Source organism: Vidua chalybeata, chromosome 5, assembly GCF_026979565.1.
Source record: "Vidua chalybeata isolate OUT-0048 chromosome 5, bVidCha1 merged haplotype, whole genome shotgun sequence".
NCBI classification, from domain to species: domain Eukaryota; kingdom Metazoa; phylum Chordata; class Aves; order Passeriformes; family Viduidae; genus Vidua; species Vidua chalybeata.
The window spans coordinates 64,572,419-64,591,287 of NC_071534.1; positions in this window are offsets into that span (position 1 = coordinate 64,572,419).

Below are 18,869 nucleotides of genomic sequence, written 5' to 3' on the forward strand. Positions count from 1 at the left end.
ATCCGTGACCCGTCTCTCGTCAGCTGATCAGCCCCTTCTTTGGTGAGCACCTCTTTAGGCACCCTCAGCTTTGCTTAAGGGAAGGATGCAGCAACAGTCTTCTTTCTACAGCAAGGATCAACATGAAATTCATTCCACAGAACATTCACTCCAGCATTTCTGCTGAGGGATGACCTGTTCCTTTCTTCAGAAGCAGGCCTGCTTTTTCTGCAGTTTGGTTTTCCTCTTTGCTCTTATTTCACTCACCCAGTTTGGGAAAATGCATAGAAACAACATTTTCTGAACTATATTAAATAGTGTAGGCTTCACAATTTCTATCTACACAATTATATCCTTTGGTTTCATTTGGAATCATAAATATGCTGAAGGACAGATATGTCCCTAATTACAGCCACCAACCAGTGCTACCTGAGGCAGACACGTAAAAGATTACTTGGGTGCACTGCCCAATCATGAGTACAACCTCAGCCCTCAGTAAACGCAAGGTAGTTGTGCGTGGTTTGTCTGAACATCAAAACCTATTTTTCAATATTGCACCTAAATATTTTTTAAATTTCCTATTTTAAACTTTTGAGGATGAGAGTTCTCTCTATTTATTTCAATTATATCATAATAAACAGAATAGGTTTTTGATCTTATAAATAAGACTTACTGCAGAGCAGTGGAATTACTAGAGACCCTATTGTAATAAAATAAAGCTCTTGTAATCTAGACATGCTTGAAAACATCAGTTAACCAAATGTTAAATCAATGGATTTTCAACTAAAGTTTTTTTTCCCATGCATCATCACATTATCTTATCTGGTTCCTTAACTGAAAATATGATTTAAAAAGCTCCTAAACACTAATTGAATCATGAGCTCCAGATCACAGAACAGTGAATCTTGGGCCACACTTCAGAATGGGCTACCCTTCAGTGCTTGAACTTTGTTAGCAGCTGGCTCTGCAGAATTTTCAAGAGGATTTAATTTTTTTTCCACATTTCTCAAAAATGTCTGTTTCTTGAAGATCATCAGTTCATGAATGAAAGGGGAAACAAGGGGATCAACTGTTAACAAAGGACATATTTCTGTGGTTTTAAACTCTGTTACTAAGGTATTTTATAATCTTCTACCACTGTAGGGAGAATGAATCATTCTTATCTCTTCTGTCAAGACATTCTTCATGGAAGAATTTAGATGTATAATTGGTAGAGAAAACAAAAAATAAAAGCCTAATACGCCTCTGGTTTTCCTGAAGACTGATCCAAAGCTATTACAATTTTTGTGTCAAAATCCCTTTTGTGCGCAAAATTATGGACTGTGTTATATCAAAGACATGTCCACTGCTCGCCAAAAGCAATAAAAGTCCAGTATTGTTTAAAACACAGAAATAAAGCAGAAACTTAAATGTGAAATAATTGACACTCTTGGTTAGGAGGTACAGAACTGAGGCACTTCTAACCTTTGTAGGAGCTGGTAGTACTTAGCATCTTGATTTATTAATCACTTATTCCCTAAAAATCATCCCCAAGAAAGAATTTTCAAGTAGTTTTGAGGTGAAGGATCAAATTCAGACTTCGAGCATATGGAAATAACTCCAAGTTTTACTACATATTACCCAGCAAAATAACCTAAGTGATCTCAGCCTGTTCTGAAAATGGGAGTTGGGTACCCATATTTCAGAGATATTAAATGTTATTCAGGAGCCAAAGGTCTGAAGATATTGTAGAAGTTGTCTACTTGTGCACTGACTTATACTTTATTCCAGGCTTTGATTCTATCTGAAGTTGTGAGTATAGGAATTTACAATAAATTATACTGTTGTTCTGTAAATTCTACTAAATGCAAAACAAACTCCTCTACACAAACATCAGGTTTATTCAGTCAGGTTCTTCACTGTCAACCTAAAGAAATATTTCTCTGAACTATTGACTATTTTCCTCCCAGCTGGACCTGTTTCTGTAATAGAAGGTGTTACATTCTTTTGATCAGTGGACTGGACTGGCAGACCAATTGTGAAGAGCAGAGAAGAAAATAGCTCATATGTGTAAGATGTATTTCTGAAAAAATATTTCCAGATACATAAAGGCAAAGTTCTTCATCCATTCAAAAAGGACATTAACAGTGGTGCCTTCATTAGGTTTCTCTGGGTAGCTTTAACAAGGGAAAATAGTCTGTGAGAACAGGATATTATTATTATGGAAGCACAACTAATAGCACATCCATGTTATAGATATACAGGGAAAATTATGTACAGAAAAACAAACAATAGAAATAGAAGAAAGTATTCTAATAACTGGGCTCAGATGGACTTCTTTATGCTAGAAATTATACAGCATATGTTCTAATAGATGTATTTCTTGGCTAAATTGCAGCTATAAACAGAAAATATGAATTCATTCTGCTGTTTGACCTTTGCACTTGAATTTAGCAATGTTCCATAGGAAATTCTTGCTTACAAATCAACACAAGATCAAAATCACATTTCTCATTTCTTTCAGTGTTTGAATCTTAACATGCAACTCTGAACTTTTTTTTTTTTTTTTTTACAGGTACATACATTATTTTATACTATGTAGGAAAATAAATTCTTTGCTGGAAGTGCAGGTCTTGGGTGTGTCTGGTACGTACTTTTTCTACTTTGAAGGGCTTTTCAAGGGCTGTGTCTGATTGATGGGTCTCTGCCCACAATGAACCTAACATGAGGCAGATCTTCCTCCCAGCACACATTCTCCTCTTTCAACATGTGCTTGCTCTGGGACAGTTATATGGCATAAGTCAGCTGAAATTAAAGAATAACTTGTAAAAAGTTTGAAGTCTCAGCTTAATGCCTTTTGGTAACAATAGCATTTGAAGATGACAAAACCAGTTGGAACAAGGTGGAACAACAAACATTTTATAACTGCAATTTGAACCTCACTGTCAGTCACATGGATGTTGATCCATATTAGCCTTTATACCTTGACTGAGTAAATCCAGAGTAAGCTAATGAATGTGGTGTGACTGGGAGGTGCAGTTCTTAATTAAACAAATTTAATGAAAACAATGCATTCAGCAGTGGTATATTTAAAGATTCATTCACATTCGCACAAAAAGACAAACTTCACAGGCTGTCCAAGAAAATCTCTCTGACAGTAATCAGGGAGAAATAAAATTGAAAAGATGTAATTTTATATCTATCAATATATATATATAGAGCTAAAAGAAACAAATAGAGAGTAGCTAAAATCAAAGAAAAGCAAACCTGAAGCTTTAGAAGAAGCAAGGGCTCAAAACATCTGTCTGTCTAATTCAATCAAGATCATAATCATTTTTCATATATGTCTTCACTTCCAAATCACATTTGGAGATCCCAAATCTCTGAATCACTTTTATTTTGGCTTCTTTTGTCAAGTGTGGAGACTTGAGGGCAGAATCAGGCACAGCACTTAGAGACACAGTACAATTGTTTACTAGCTAGTGCACATAGGCTTAGGCTAGAACAAGTATGCTGTGAGGAAAGGCCATGATTTGCCCTGGGACAGGAGATGGTATGTGGCAGGGTATAACATAAAATATACTCACATGCAGTAGTACAGTCACCTGAGGAGTGTCTGCTGGTCATATTGGCACCCAGGAAGTGCAGAAGTGTTAAGTTCTGCTGTTCATTGAAACAAACTGATCCTCAGTATTGCTGATCATTATCTGAATCTACCTCTTTTCCTCAGATTTTATACCTTTTCCTGCTGGTGTTTTTCTCCTGAATAATTGATTAGCAACTCATTATTAACAGAGCAAGCCCCCTTCTTTATTTCCACCTCCTTATTATTCAGAATTTATTGCAATATTTGCTCTCTCACAGGTTAATGGCAACAGCTGCTGCTCATTGCTTGCTGCACCTGGATCACAAGCTGAATCTCTGTAATGTAGAGCCAGGTCACACCATTGGATGTGTTATTCCATGGCACATTCAAGTGGAAAACTTCAGTCTGCAGTTGACCAGGACATTGCATTCCCTCTAATACCACTATGTGCTACCTGACAACTTGATCTCTGCAATTCACATTTACAGGTGAAATCACATTCCAGCCATGTGCCCCATGCTCTGTGTTGATGCCTTACTGATCTCTCTAAGCAGAGTTTCTGTTCTTTATCAGAGTGTATCAACTTCACTGCAATTATACTCAGTCACAGCAATCTGTGCCTGCTGGCACCACTGAGCTGCTCACCAGCAGGGAAGGATTCCTGCACTCAGCTGTCCTTGTTTGCAGATGTGTCACACAGCTGTTCAGAGCAGGGACTCAGAATCTGTCAGCTACTAGGACACAGTTTTTTCTTTAGCCACCAAACTCCAGATGCAGAGGTAAAAGTGTTAGGTATTTCAGACTGAAAATGTGTCACAGGGTAAAGTCTTCCTTCCAAAAAGTACATTCATATAGTTAGTCCAACTTGTCTTGCCATGAAGGACTGGGAACCTTTATCAAAGCATAATGACACTAATCCACTGCTGACCTAACTATTTTTAAGTTTTCGATCTCGTTTTAAGAGGAAAGTCTGGAAGACCCAAAGTTGGCTTTCATCCTAGACATTAACTCCTTAGTGTCAGTGAGGTTCTGTACATTTTATGGAGCTTTGACATGGCAGATAAAGAAAGTCTCTGTGGAATGATACAGATGATCTTTTTTTTTTTTCTTTCTCCTGTTTTTCCCATTAGCATTTTCAAAAATGAGAATGAAAGATCCACTAACTGTCAACAACTATTTAAAGACTCCTTCTGCATGGATCATTTGTAGAGCCATTAGAGCAGGTCTGTCACTTAACTCCATATTGAGAGGGCAGCCTAACATACTTCCTGCTAGCTCAGGGTTTGGTCCCCTAAGTGTTCATTCTGGATTGCCCAAAAAGCATTTGCACAGAACGTGACTGGACCTGATAGGAAAAAACTAAATGCAGAATCTCAGGAGGGGAAGGAATAATCAACTCAGTCTTTTCCTTCAGCACCACTTAAGAAGTACTGTAAGACCCTCAACTACAACTTGGGCTCAAAAGGACAATTTTTTCCTTTCCATACCCTGAAAATTTGCTGCCTTTTTCTATCTTTTTTTTTTCCTTTTGCTTTGGCTTTTTCTCTTTAAACACCCAACAGGTCATTTCAGGAATTTTAGTTATACCTTGATAAAATATCAAAAACACTTCTGCAAACTGTACTTGCTCTTTGTTTCAGAGCAGTGGCTCCTCTGCATTGCTATTGCAGTTGCATGACTTAATCTAAATGGTTACAATCAGAAACTCATCAAGCACTAGACTACTACTTAATGCAACTAAAAAAGTCAGAAATTAAATCTGTCCAGAATTGAATTCTTCCCTTCTTATTGATTTCTCCAGAAGAAACTCTACACTTATGATACGTCTATTGTTATTACAAAAGCCTTTTGTTTAGGACAAAAAAGTTTGTTTTTTATTGTTGCTTTGTTCGGGTTTTTTTCTCCTTGATACTCTAATAATAGTACCAACTAACTTCTGACTATTTTAGTTAATGCACTACAAAAATAAAATTAACCTCTAACTTTACACTTATCTTTGCAACATGCATATTTAGGATCATCTAGCTATGGATTTCTCTTTTGTTTGTTTATTTATTTTAAAAGAGGTTTTAACAAATATTCTTTCTGTGCTTTTGTATGTCATGCAATTCCAGTCCTCATGGAAAATCATTCAAAATGTCCTATTAGGTAGAAAAAATTTTGATCCCGGTGTAGAACTTAGCTCCACCAAGCCAAGCCCTATAACTATATTAATTGTTATTCATGGTATAGCAGCTCCTTCCATAGATTCTTTTTTTTTTTTTTTTCTGATGAAATTTAGAGTACTGTCTCAGGAAGACCTAGAAGGTTTAAATGCCTATTCTGTGAGTTAAATGGTGAGTTAAAAGCATCAGCATGATGCAGCCTCTTTCCCTCTCTGCATGCTCTCTTGCTTCTTAAGAACAAAATTTACTCCTCCCTACTCATGGTACCAATAGATCAGGTATTGATATGATACTGTTATCTACTTAAGCACAAGAAATAAAAGATTTTCTAAGTTGTCTTGACACCTCTACTCACTGGTTTTCAATTTGGACCTGCAGACATAGTTTGCCACCTTGTGGCAAATGAGCTTTTAAGAACTATGAATTTCACAAATTGTCAGATTCCAAATATTCTCAAAATCTAAGCCCACGGTACAAAACAACAGTCTTTGAAATATGGGCTGTCTTTTACTAAAATAAATAAAAAACTATTTTTTATTACAAAAATATTTTTAAAGTAATCCCTCAGTTTAACTAATTGAAGTACACTTCGGATACTTGTAGCCAAGGAAAAACATTTAAGCATTCTACACACCAGGCTTGTCAGTCATATAATCTATGTAAGCTGCTACAGGTAAGTAACTAAAGGCAAAATCTTTCATGCACAAGGCATGGCCTTAGAAAGAGAAAAGCTCTTCTTTTAAGTTCAGCAATTATGGTTAAATTATCAGAAAAAAACAAGGAATACAGGTAGCTGATATTTCTGTTTGGTGATAAAATCATGAATAAACACTGTAAAATTGGTTTAAGTCAACCAGAAATAAAAGTACTGCAGAACAATTTTATGGTTTTTTTCCAATCATTTTATATACAAAGAACACCTTGAGTAGATCTATATGTATTCAACCAGGATGCTAGAAACAAACACCTCTCTATCTAATCAGAGCTACAACTACCCCCATCCTCAGTATCTGTTAAGGACAATAGAATCTGCGTCCTCTTTCTGGGCTATTTACTACTCAAATAGTCAATAAGAAGTCCTGTAAAGAAGTGTTTGTCCTGGACAAACATAAATCTGAAATGTAAAAGACATAAAATACATTGCACTGGGAGAAAAGGGGCTCTGAACCTCTGCCCACCATATCCCAGGGGAGGTTCTCTAGAGACTGAGTATCTGCATGTGAGAACTACTCCCACCCCTGCTTGGTGAGCTATTCCACAGACCCACTCCTTTCCACCAGAATCTGGTTCTTTTTTTTGCTATTGTCACAACCTGGGCAATCATTTGAAGAGTTTCAAGTCACCTGAAATAATTTTCTGCTAATTCATTGGGGGAAAAAAGCTATGTTCTTAACTGGCCAGACTATTTTTGCCAGTTTGCTTGTTTGTTTTGTTTGTTTCTTTGGGTTTTTTCCTTGTTACAAGGTTAAACTAGTTATGGCAATGCCAAGATTTGCTCAGATTTAATAACTCTAACTTCAGGCTGCCTTGTCTTCTAATTTTTCCAAACACAGACTCAGTATTGCCCAGAAGTTTCTTTTGGCTCACAGATCTCATCCAGGGAATCTTTTTGTTTTATATGTTTCACTGCTTTGATACAGGCTCTGAGGCACAATGCAGATGTGAATGAGAAACTCATGTGGCTTAGGCTGAGTAGTGATTGTCAGCAAGGTTTTATGGTTCTAACAGATTAATCTCCCAATAACAACAACAGGAGAGGGTAACCAACTCTGTTTCACATAGAGATACTCTCAAAAAAGAAGAGCAGAGCAGAGCCACATTGAAAAGGGCTTCCCTCAGCTGCAAATATTGTGTTTTCCATCAAATTTTTAATATTAAGTCATAAAGGACAACTGGAAAACTGTCCACAGAGTAAAGAGCAATTCATGTAGTTACTTCAAAGGAGCAGAGAATTCCATGACAAGTCACTGAGCGTTTCTGTAGCATGTAACGTGCTAGCTCATTTTGGGATGTCATAAAACATAGTTCTCTGGATGACTTTTTCTCCACGTACTTAGGAAAACTTCCATTTCTATTTTGAACAAGAGATGAAATCAGACCACACAGCTGTTTCTCAAAGGCATAGATCTCTACAGTCTTTCTCTTCTTATGAGCAGAATGTCTTTCCTGCCTCCTCCTCCCCCTTACTGTATGAATATCTAAATATTTGGATTGCTTTTTTTTTGCTTGTACTTCAAAACTATATTGGCATATTATCCTGTTTCATATCACTTTATGGGCTGATAGAGTCACGCCAGGATTGACTCTCCTCTTTCACTCTGTTTTCTTTTCCTTTAGAATGCAGATCCAAGCCCTTCTGTCTGCTCTAAGGAGCAATTAATGCAATTGCAAAATAGTGGAAATTAGGTGGCTTTAGCTTTCCTAATCTCTCTGTATCTATATGCCAGACTAGATTCCCAAGTTTACAGATGCCTTAAAATAGTTTTCACTTGCTGCGGCTATTTTGAAAATCAGGAATAAGTAATGCAAAAGTTAACACAGATGTTAACATTATCTAGGTTGAAGATGTAAGAAATACTCTACTATTTCAGCCTCAGTAATGAGGCTGAAAATCTGCCCAAAGTGGATTGATTCCTTTCCTCCCTTTGTTTTTCAGAAACCTTTTTATTCCTTTGTGTTTCTATCACGTGGCACTCAAGAAGAAGACAGAATATCTCAGCTCTGTCATAAAAACACAAAGGTTCAGGCTCAAGAGCTTCCTGTTGCCTAAATAAAATAAGTTTAATCTAAGAGCAATTCGGCCATATCCTGCTAAGCTACTCTGTTCTTCCTCTGTGTAAGTATATAACTTTATCAAGACAACCAGTAGCACCAAATAATAACTCTTTTTTAGTAACATTTATTTTTACTTTACTTTTAGAGCATAAAACAAGGACAACAGTATTCTAGCATGTAGTGGATTGTAACAACTCTGCTTTTACACTACCAATCCAAAACTTTTAATAAATCAGATGTAAAACATCATTTTAGGAAGATGAAAATTCTTGTAAATCTGAGATCCAGTGCTTCAAAGAAAAGGGCAGGGGGAACATCACTTAGTGCCATGAAACTTCAATTAAATTATGGGAGCCATGGAAGTTAAAAAATGAAGTACCTAATCCTTTTTCTTACCCATGTAAACTGCCAGCCTTTGGGCTAACATGGAAGATATTGAGCTCTTAACTCAGTCAGGAGAGGCAATTGCCCAATTAGGAGTAAAGTGCTGCAGCAGCAGCTGAGGAAGGAGCAGCTGCAGAGAGCATTACTGATACACAGATGGTTTGACTGATATTCTCTTCCCTTCATGCTCCAGCTCTGGGGTGTAAACTACCTTTGGGGGAACAACAGATTAAAGCTGGTAATCATTGCATGAGTTTGTATTAGTGAGCATCCCTTTGGAAATGCCTGAACAGAACTTTATGTTCCTTGCCAATTACTTGATTACTAAACCAAATTGCCTTCAGGTATTCTAGAAGGTGTCCAGTGTTCAGATAAACTACACTACTTATCAGTTCTGAATATTTGCATACCGAAGCCTGAGTTCTTAAAAATTCTTTTCATGGAAATCTGTTCTTGTGTCTTCAGGATGCAGAAGAGGCAAGAGATGCTGGTGGGCAAGGTTAGAGGAGAAGTTCCTTTGGCATGTAGCCCTATATATTATGAGGAGGTTCTGGTGGGTTTTTTTGTTAAGAGAAAATCAAAAAACATTCTTTTTTTTTAGCAGGCATTAAGATTTTTTTTTCAAAGGACTGGGCTTAACTTATCTATTACTTTTGTTAAACAATTCTGTCTCCCTTCCAGAAAATCCTCTGAATTTTTCCCATAAGCAAATTGAAAAGTATTAGAAAAATATAACTTTGATTTGATCAAGACTTTTTTTTTTTTTTTTTTTTTTTAATCTTAAGTGAAAAACTCAACCCACTATTTAAGCATAAACTTTAGACTGGGATCTAAATATTTACATGTAGGTGGTTATTTTATCTCTATAAAACAACCGAAAACCTCAGGCATGAGCACCTTCAGGGAGTTCAGATTCATGTTTGAATCCAAAGGGTGTGGATTAGGCCCTCTTCACCAGATACACACCCATTAATTGAGAATAATCTTGTGCTTCTTAGAGGGAACCTTTGAGGGATATAACATCATAGCTTCCTCTGTCAAGGAATAAGGGATGTTAAAAGCCACTCAGCCAGCATATAAAGGCCTACATTTTCTTCTGTACACTGAATACAACTGAGTTTTTGTGGGTTCCTGCAGGATTTTGTGGGTTTCCTTATTACAGAAAAAAATAATTTTTTTGGAACAGTTGGAGTAAAGTCAACAGTCTCATGTATGTAAAGAAACTTGTCTTATCTGAAACTGCAGGTGGCTGTTTTAACTTCACAAGGGAAACATGGGACTTTTGCTGACAGTGTACGTGTCTATGCATATTCCTAATTTTGTGCTTCCTTCTTCCTCCCAGTGAAACCAATACTTTATTAAAGGAATTCAGCAGGGGAGTAGAAGTACCAAATATAATTAAGCTTCTACCAGTTTTGTGAAAATGGATGACCAGCCACAGCAAGAAAAACTGTATGTAATGTCTAAGGGAAGTAAAAAGGAGATGTTCATATTCATGCATCTCCCACATGGGACAAGATTTAAGCAGGCCTCAGACAGAGGAAAAGTTTCAAATGGAGCCTGTGCTTTCTTTGATTCTGAAGTCAGTCAGGCATGCAGCAGAAATATATGGAGCACAAGACTTCCTTATTTCCTGTGCCTGTGGAAGTCCTTGTTTAAGTAATTAGTCTTCATGACTGTATACTAATAGCTTATATAAAGAGAATGCTTCTGGTACAGTTGTTTTTTATGCAAGAGCAGATGAAACACCAGTTGTGCAAGAGATTTCCCTTAGTGAATTAACCTAACAACTGCAGGGTCAATTACCTCTTATCCTCCCATACACTGACGTGGAACAGCAGCTGTCTCTTGTGTTCTTGCTGCCTGGAAGGCATAAGAGTATCTGATAGGTACATTGTTTTAATTAGCACTCTTGCATGGACTTACACTCAATTAATGTTAGATTTAGTGCACGATGAAGCAGCTTGAGAACTGTCAGAAGGAAGGCAGCTGGGCAAGGATGTTGGTTTGATCTCCTGTGTACCTTGAATCTACCAGGAAAAGGTTTGACTTCCTTCTAATGAGCATTGCCAATGTTCCTGGTGTCCTAAGTATGGCTCATTGCTTTTCAGTCTCATTTCCTAAAAGTCTTGGCTGAGTGACATACCTCATTATGTCCTGACATGGAAAAATAACCATGACTGTTTCTTAAATTTCTGATGCAAGTTCTGTGGGAGATGTACGATCTGAGAAATGCCTGAGCAATACTTTGGGTCTTCAGCTCTGTTAGGATACCACAACATCCCAGTTTACCCTAGAGGCAGATGCAGCAAGATAGCCTTGCTGAAAGATGTTTTGTGGTACTTTTTTTGGTTTGCAATATGTTCTCTTCATTGTGAAGACCAGAAATCTGTGTGAGATAATTTGAAAGCGTATTTCTCAATATATTCACAAAACATAAGGGCATCTCTGAGGCATGAGTTCTAATTAAGGATATACAGAGAAATTTTCATGAAAATAAACTTTGGGATGTCTATATAAGAAAGCAACCAAATTACCATCAATTAAATTAGCTTTAGTGTGAGATAGTAAAGAAAACATTTTCCTCAGAGATGGTTCTTAACAATCTTCCCATCTTTTCTCTCTCATAATATCATTCTTTATCTTATTTCTATTATTTTTTTAATTTTTCAGAGGTTTTTTTTTTTTCAATTGTAAGTGTTTTTATAGGGGAACCAGATATAGATTAGAAACTTTTATTGTTGCAGACACTTCCATCAAAGCAATTTGTGTAATTCTTGGAAGTGGCAGCCTTTTCCTTTGTGTCTCTCTCACAGCTGTAACTGATTTACCATCTATCTCCCTTTCCTTGGCACTTACAGTTTTGCAATTTAAAAATCCCTAGTCCCAGCCTTTTCTGGGATAGGAGGGTCTGGCTGTGAAAACAATTTCTGAAAAGCTACAATGGAAGAAAAGTTAAGAGCAGAATTGTCCCTAGACATAAAAAATAACATTAAAAAATAAAGTAAAAAACAAACAAAAGATGAAGAAAATAAAAAGAGAGGACTCTCTCTCCCATGGCATGTCTGTCATGGCCCTCTAGGTTCCTTTTTAACATTAAGGCCTTCATCTTGGAATATCTAAATCAGTATTGCCCAGTGAGCAGGACACCAGCACCTTTCACCACGATGGCAGCACTTTCCTGAAAGTGTTCCTCCATACTCCTTTAAACACACATTCCTTTTCCCCTAATAGCAAATAAATCTGTTTAAAAATATAGAATATTTTCTGCTTTCATATTTCCTTCCTCCACTATAACAAACAAAAGACACAGCTTTCCATTGTCTGAATGATGGCAAGTATTTTAAAGAACATTAACAGGATTTTTCTCAAAGCATATATTATTACTCTGCTACCAGTGCTTTTAGTCTCATTATCAACAAGACAAATCATTTTTATTCAGCTCTATTTATACATGTGGTAGACCAAGAGAAAATGTTTTTAAAAAGGCTCAATGAGGTGTTACTTAAATGTGGTTTTCAGCTTTAAGTGATTTATTATCTATAAATTGAAAGATTTCAGTTGAGAAGGGTCTAGGACGCCACACTCTTCCTCCTCCTTGCAAACCGTCTTTGAGCTAAGATTACAGCAGGTGAAAGTTCTAATGTCTGTTCAACAGATCTTATGAAATAATTACATCCAGGAACCATTTGGTTCTCATTAGATCCAAGACTGAAGGAGAAAAATATTTTGAAGGAAGGAAACTTCCCTACCCCAAGAAACATCCCACATCCACACACAAATATCCTACAGGCGAGGTCTTTCTCACTCCAATAGCTGCTTAGTAAGCACACAAACCCAATTCATGGACCTACCACTGTTTTTTAAAACCCAAGATCTTTTCATGTCATGGTGCATTATTAATTAATTATGTGTCTTCTTCTGCCTTCCAGTGTTTTTCTTTCTACCATATTTTATAGCTAATTTTTTTTTTGTGGTTTCAGATCTCTGCCTACTTTTTCTCCATGTTGTCTTCAATTATTCCTGCTAGCACTGCCGTGGCTCTTCTGTATGATAAAGAATCACCATCACCAGACTGAAGAGTAGTTTCAGAAGAGGAAGAAAGTACTATAGTCATGATCCCTGCATTCTTTTGTTTGTTTTACTTTGTGTAGATGATGTTCTTCAGAAATTCATTCTGGCCCAGAAAAATCCATCATAAATCAGACGCAGGAGATCCTGTGTAAATCTCAATAGACCATCCATCAGAGAGTTGGCTCAGGCCTTCACTTTTTTCTCCCCTAAAATAAATTTCTCTCTTTCTTTCCTGAGGCCTTTGCTTCATTTTCTGTGACCAGAGTTGTTGCCTAAGTGTGAAAGGAAAAGGAAGCTGTCAACAACCCAGACTGGGTGTGTAATTGGCAGCAGAATATTACTTTTCTCAAATAGAAAGCCTTTTTCTCCACATGGCAACTGTAGACCTTCTGACATCAAGACATCAAGACATGTCTGGAATGACAAACTTAAGAATGCCTTAAGGGTGAGCAACTACTGAGATTTTCTTTGATAATTAGATAATTAATTAATGAGAAGTTGTGGGAGTTGAGCACAGAATTACTTATGGGATTCTAATGAATATCTATCTATATTTTCAGGTGCCAAATCCAGTTCTATGCATCCTGCTGGTTCCTAACAAACCTTGAAGTCTGAGCACTGTCAGCACCCTCTAAAATTACAAGAAGGCTGACATGGGAAAGTTACTCCAATGTTCTGGGATGTATTTGTATGAATGTCAAGAAGAGACCATAGGAAGGGATTTCTTTTGTTTGTTATTAACTCATTAGATGTCCATTGAAAAATTACTAGCAAAAAAGAGGAAGAGAGGCTGAAATTTAACGGTACAGATTTGTTTGCCAAAATTTCATAGTCATCACTGTGACTGACCTTACATAATCACTATTTTAACTCACTGTGTTTCAGAGATGCCTTAACTATGTAGCTTTCTCAGATGGTTTTAATTACAGATACCCAAGAATAATTACGGTGAAAATAGTGCAAGAGCACAGTTCAGGGTGGCCCCTGAGATGTTGGTCTAGCCGGTACAAAAAGAAGCTAAATCCAGTCCTTTTGTATCCTACCATCGAGAAGATGGGCAACAGATGTTCAGAACTATTAATATACACTTCAAGGGTATGAAGGGTGGTGTCCTTCCATCACAAAACACATCAGTATTGCTGTGGTTCATTGTCTCGTCTTCTGCTTTGAATATTTTCATTGTTTAACCACCTAATAGGGACTTTTGCTTCTTATGGAAGCTTGGCTCGAGGATTTTGAGAGATGAGGCAATCTCTCATGCTGCAGGGATAGCTGCAGCTCTGCTGCTCCTGTATTTTCAGTCTTACAACTTATGGAAGTTTGTGTATCTATCTAACCTGTTTGATCAGTATATTCCTCTATCATCATGGTGGAATCTTTTGTATCAAAGAGAAACTTTGTCCTTTTCCTCATAGGCAATCCTCCCTTGTTTTGTGTTCCAGTCATCAAGTAGGGAAAAACAGTGTAGTTAATGAGGACAGGAAGTGCAGAGACCAAAAGGCTGGGTCTGCTTTCCTTTCCTGCTATGATTTCTTCTGCTTTGGTGCTTACATATGTTTCAGTCCCTTCTATGGTTAGCAGGGTGTCCTCAAGATAAATACTTCAAAAAATCTCTGAGTTGGTATGAAACAATAGTAATATTGGGGGATTTTTTTTTTTTTTTTTTTTTTTGTGTGTGTGTGTCCAACCTTTCAAGTTGGGAGTTTTTTGCTCATCTTAGACTGCTTTGGTTCACCACTCTCCACCCCAATAACTTGAAAATCATGAGTTTCAGACTTACTAAATAGCCAAGTTTGGCAGGAAAGAGTCTGTATTTTCAGGAGATGTTCTGAAACATCTCCTCCCTCCCCCAGTGCTCAGGTTGTATAAGGTGAATATCCTGTGAATTTAAATTACCTTTATACCATCTGCAGTAGAATATACTGTCAGGAAACTCAGTCACCCAGAAAAGACATGTTACTTTTGGGAACAAAAGTTACTATTTTGGGAACAAAAGTCCCTGAAAAGCATTATTAAAGTGTTCTAGTAAAGCACATTTTACCAATTATTTTTCCATATTAAAAAGTCTCATAAAAACTGTACATTCCAGATCCCTTATCTGTCCTCAGATAAGGATTATTGTGTGCTATAGGACAAAAACTTTGTAGAAGTCCTTTGCAAATACATCTGTAGTATATGATGGCTGTTTCTATTTCATTATGAAGAACAGGGATTGGGAAGTCTACAAAGAAGGAACATCAAAGATATTTTTTGCTGGTAGTGCAATAAGTCTGGCCAGAAATGTTCACAGTTTGCTAACATGATTGAATAGTGGTTAGGGACTATTTCAGTAGGAGTACCTGACTGCTTAGTGCTCGTGACATATCCTCCTTTTCTAAAACAAATGTAGAGGATCTGAGATTCGTCAGGGAACTTTTGTCTCAAATAAATACTGAGAAGGAAATAATTAAATCATTGCTGTAATGTTGCTGTAGCTAGCAAGGCTTGGGAACATTGCAAATTGTATTCAACTGGAAGCTAAACCAAAGACATTATTAAAATAAATGATTCTTCTTGTGAACTTAGAGTTGAAAAAGTGCCACAACAGTTGCTGAAAGAAGAAAAAAGCCAGTATAAATTGAAGTAAAAATAAATTAAAAGGATATACGAGAGTGATGAGACCTCAATGTAGCTGACCACAATTTTTTTTCCTCCTTCAAGGCATTTGTTATTTGAAATGGAGATTAATGTCACACAGCCACCTCAGTGTCTATTTTCCTCTTCTCCTATCCTGCATAAAAGAGCCTAAGATCACATTTTTTTAGGAAAAAAGGCCACGGAGTCTGTCAGTTCTTTCATTTTGAATACTCCCTAATTATATTAACTTTCGGCAATTAGAGAATTGGGACATGAAATTTAAAGATACACCCTTTCTTCTGTCAACATAAAGGACTCAGAGTAGTACCTCAGAGGAATAATGCAGTATAAGGAAAGCAAGTTATTTGCCTTGCCTCTCCCAGTTTTGATATTCAATGTGATAGTCTAAATATCAAAGACACTTTGTGAGGAGTTTGAGGAAAGAAGGAATCGTTGAATCTGGAGGAGAGATCACACAAGTCTCAAGTGGGAGCAATTCTGCAGAAGTCTGGTCTTACTCCATAGTGTGAGGAATCAGAATCCTGTGGCTTGAATGCCAAAGCTAACAAGCCCTATGTAACCTTAGTTCTCTTAGAGGCACCAGAATTAGAGTACTTTTTAAGGACTTTTTAAAATCAGTGCTCAATCCCATTATCCAAAGCTGTCACAAGCCTCATTCCCTGCTCCTTCAGGCTGTGCTTCAGTCAGCATCAGTCCTCATGCAGGCATTTACAGACAGGGTGTTCACAGCACTCACTGAGCCACAGAATGAATGCACTGAATGTGCACAGCCACTTTCCAATGAGTGCACTGAACGTGTGAGGAACATTACCTTGATGATCCAACCCAATCACAAGCATATTCCTGAGCCCAAGGCCTTGCCTATGCCCTGCTGACATCTTCTCTACACAGAGCTCTCCCAGGCTCATGTTGTCTGCCTGTACACAACTGATGATTGTTCAGTCACTCAGAGCACAGTTACCACTACATCTATTAAAGGTGAAATTGCCTGAAAAAGTCATGTCTTCACAGCAGATTACTGTGCTATGCAGGAAGAATTTTCAATCCCAAACAAAGAATACCACATCAACAGCTTTGATTTCCCCTAATCAGCAGAGGCTACTTCCCTGTCTGTGACTCCTGGTATGATAATAGCTAAAGTTTAGAAGAAAGTGACTCTATGTAACAGGAATATTCTTGCCTATGTGCCTCTTTGTGACAGCAAAAGCACTAAGAGTGATAAAAATGAAGTGATACGAACAACCATAGCACATACATTAACTGCAGTAAAATAGTGTTGAGAGGTGGTTAGTTTGGTTGGATTTTTTTCTTTTTAAGTTCCTCCCTGTAAAAACACACACCAAAAGAAATATCTGAGCACTCAGAAGCACAAGGGAAGGACTGCACCCTGACATCCAGCGTACAGGAAGGCAGTGTACTGACAGACACATGGATAAATAGCTAGAGGCTCTCCCAGGCCCCAGCTAACTTGTAAACACACGTGGGTTCCACATGCTCACTTCTGATCTGAGGCTGGTTTCAGGCTCTAAATAGAAGCCTTGGCAAGCTTCTTGCAAGTCCTGGAGACTGTGTTTTCTTATCAGACCTGAGATGTCTGCTCCAGAGCCAGCAGACTTGTCCTTCAGCAAATGTACCCCTCCAATTGTTGCTGAGAGCTCCCACACCTCTACCTCTGCAAAATCGTCCTGTGGATGGCATGAGGCTTTAAAAACTGAAACCCAATTTTTTATTCTATTTAAGTCCCTTTGTGTCTTTGTTTTGCTTCTGAACTTCAGGACATTATAAAATATTAGCAAGCAAAGTTTTGAAGAGAATAAAGTTTAGGAGGACTTGCATCTATTATTTTACAGGCTTAAAAGTTGCCATTTTAATCATTTTTGTTCATAATCAATTCAGTTTCTGGTTTATCACATATTTTTCACAAACATTACCAAGGGGCTCCTGATCTCTTCTTTTAAATTATATATTAAAAAAGCTAAGGAGTTCCAAGAATACTGATAAAGCCTTCTTTTGATCCAGAACCATGGTTATTTTTATATTCTCCAGATACATACAAACCTCTGAAATACTTTAAACAGATTTTAAAAATACAGTCCTAATGACAGCAGATTGGGAAGGGGATAAGTTAATGACAATTTGAGTACACTGAAGCCGTGCTTTCTGTGAGTTCAGATATGGTAACACTGATTTAGAGAACAGCCAAACTTTAATCTAGAGATACTGGCACAATCAACTCTCTGCTCTGGTCTTTCAAGCCAAAATATTTGCACGCAGTTTTACCTCAGCCTTCCCTTCCGCTCCAAACATCACGCCTGTCTTCACAAGCCAATTCTTAAAATGTGACAGATGTTGAAGCACTTTATAAATGGTCCTTGAAAATTAAGACATCTACTTCTTGAGACCATCCCTGAAAAATGGTGAAATATTTCTGCAGCTCATACAACGTCCTTGGCTCCTTCCATCATCATAGCCAAGGATGGCTCATTTTTTCCACAGAATGGACTGCAGGAGTTTCAGATACCTGAACCAGCCTTAAACACAAGCTCTGAACTGTATCAAAGACCCAGACATAGCAAATCTTTTAGTTGCCTAAGATACAGCATGTTTCCCTTTACCATGGACAGTCTTGTGTCCCTCAAACATGAACAGACTTTCTCAGCAGACACAGATATGATAACGTCCTAACAAATTATCGGAGGGGCTTAATAATGCTCATGGATATTTGCTTTTACCAGTGAAACCCTATGTCTCTCAAAGTTTGTAACTTGGAAATTCATATTATTTTATCATATGAATTTGAAGGAGGCAACCAGTGGAAAAAGAACAGTGCATTTTTTAAGGTCCTAGTTTTTGTGTTTATTACTAACCTTGCAGGTTCAGCTGATGTCCAGGGGTTTGATCTCTCTCCTTCCCTTTTCTCTTCTTTTCAACAACAAACAAAACACAAAACCTAAATAATATAAACATGCCTGGACTAAAAGTCTGAATTTCAGAGATTGCTGACACAGCTTCAGGAGATGAAAACTGACTTTATGAAGAGGTGAAACACTAAAGCAAGTAAAATTCATCTGAAGGCTGAATTCTCTATTGACTGTCACCTGCCACTCAACTAGTTTTGGTATTTTTTGGTACAAACTCAAACAGAAACTTAGGTTTCTTTCCTCCAGGTGTGCGGTCTTGCTACCATCTAGTGGCTAAAACAAAACTTTGCACTAATTTCTTTCCATACAGGGATTCAGACACTACAGCCATCTGTATCTGCCCTAAAAAATTTGTTTGGCGATCTTATA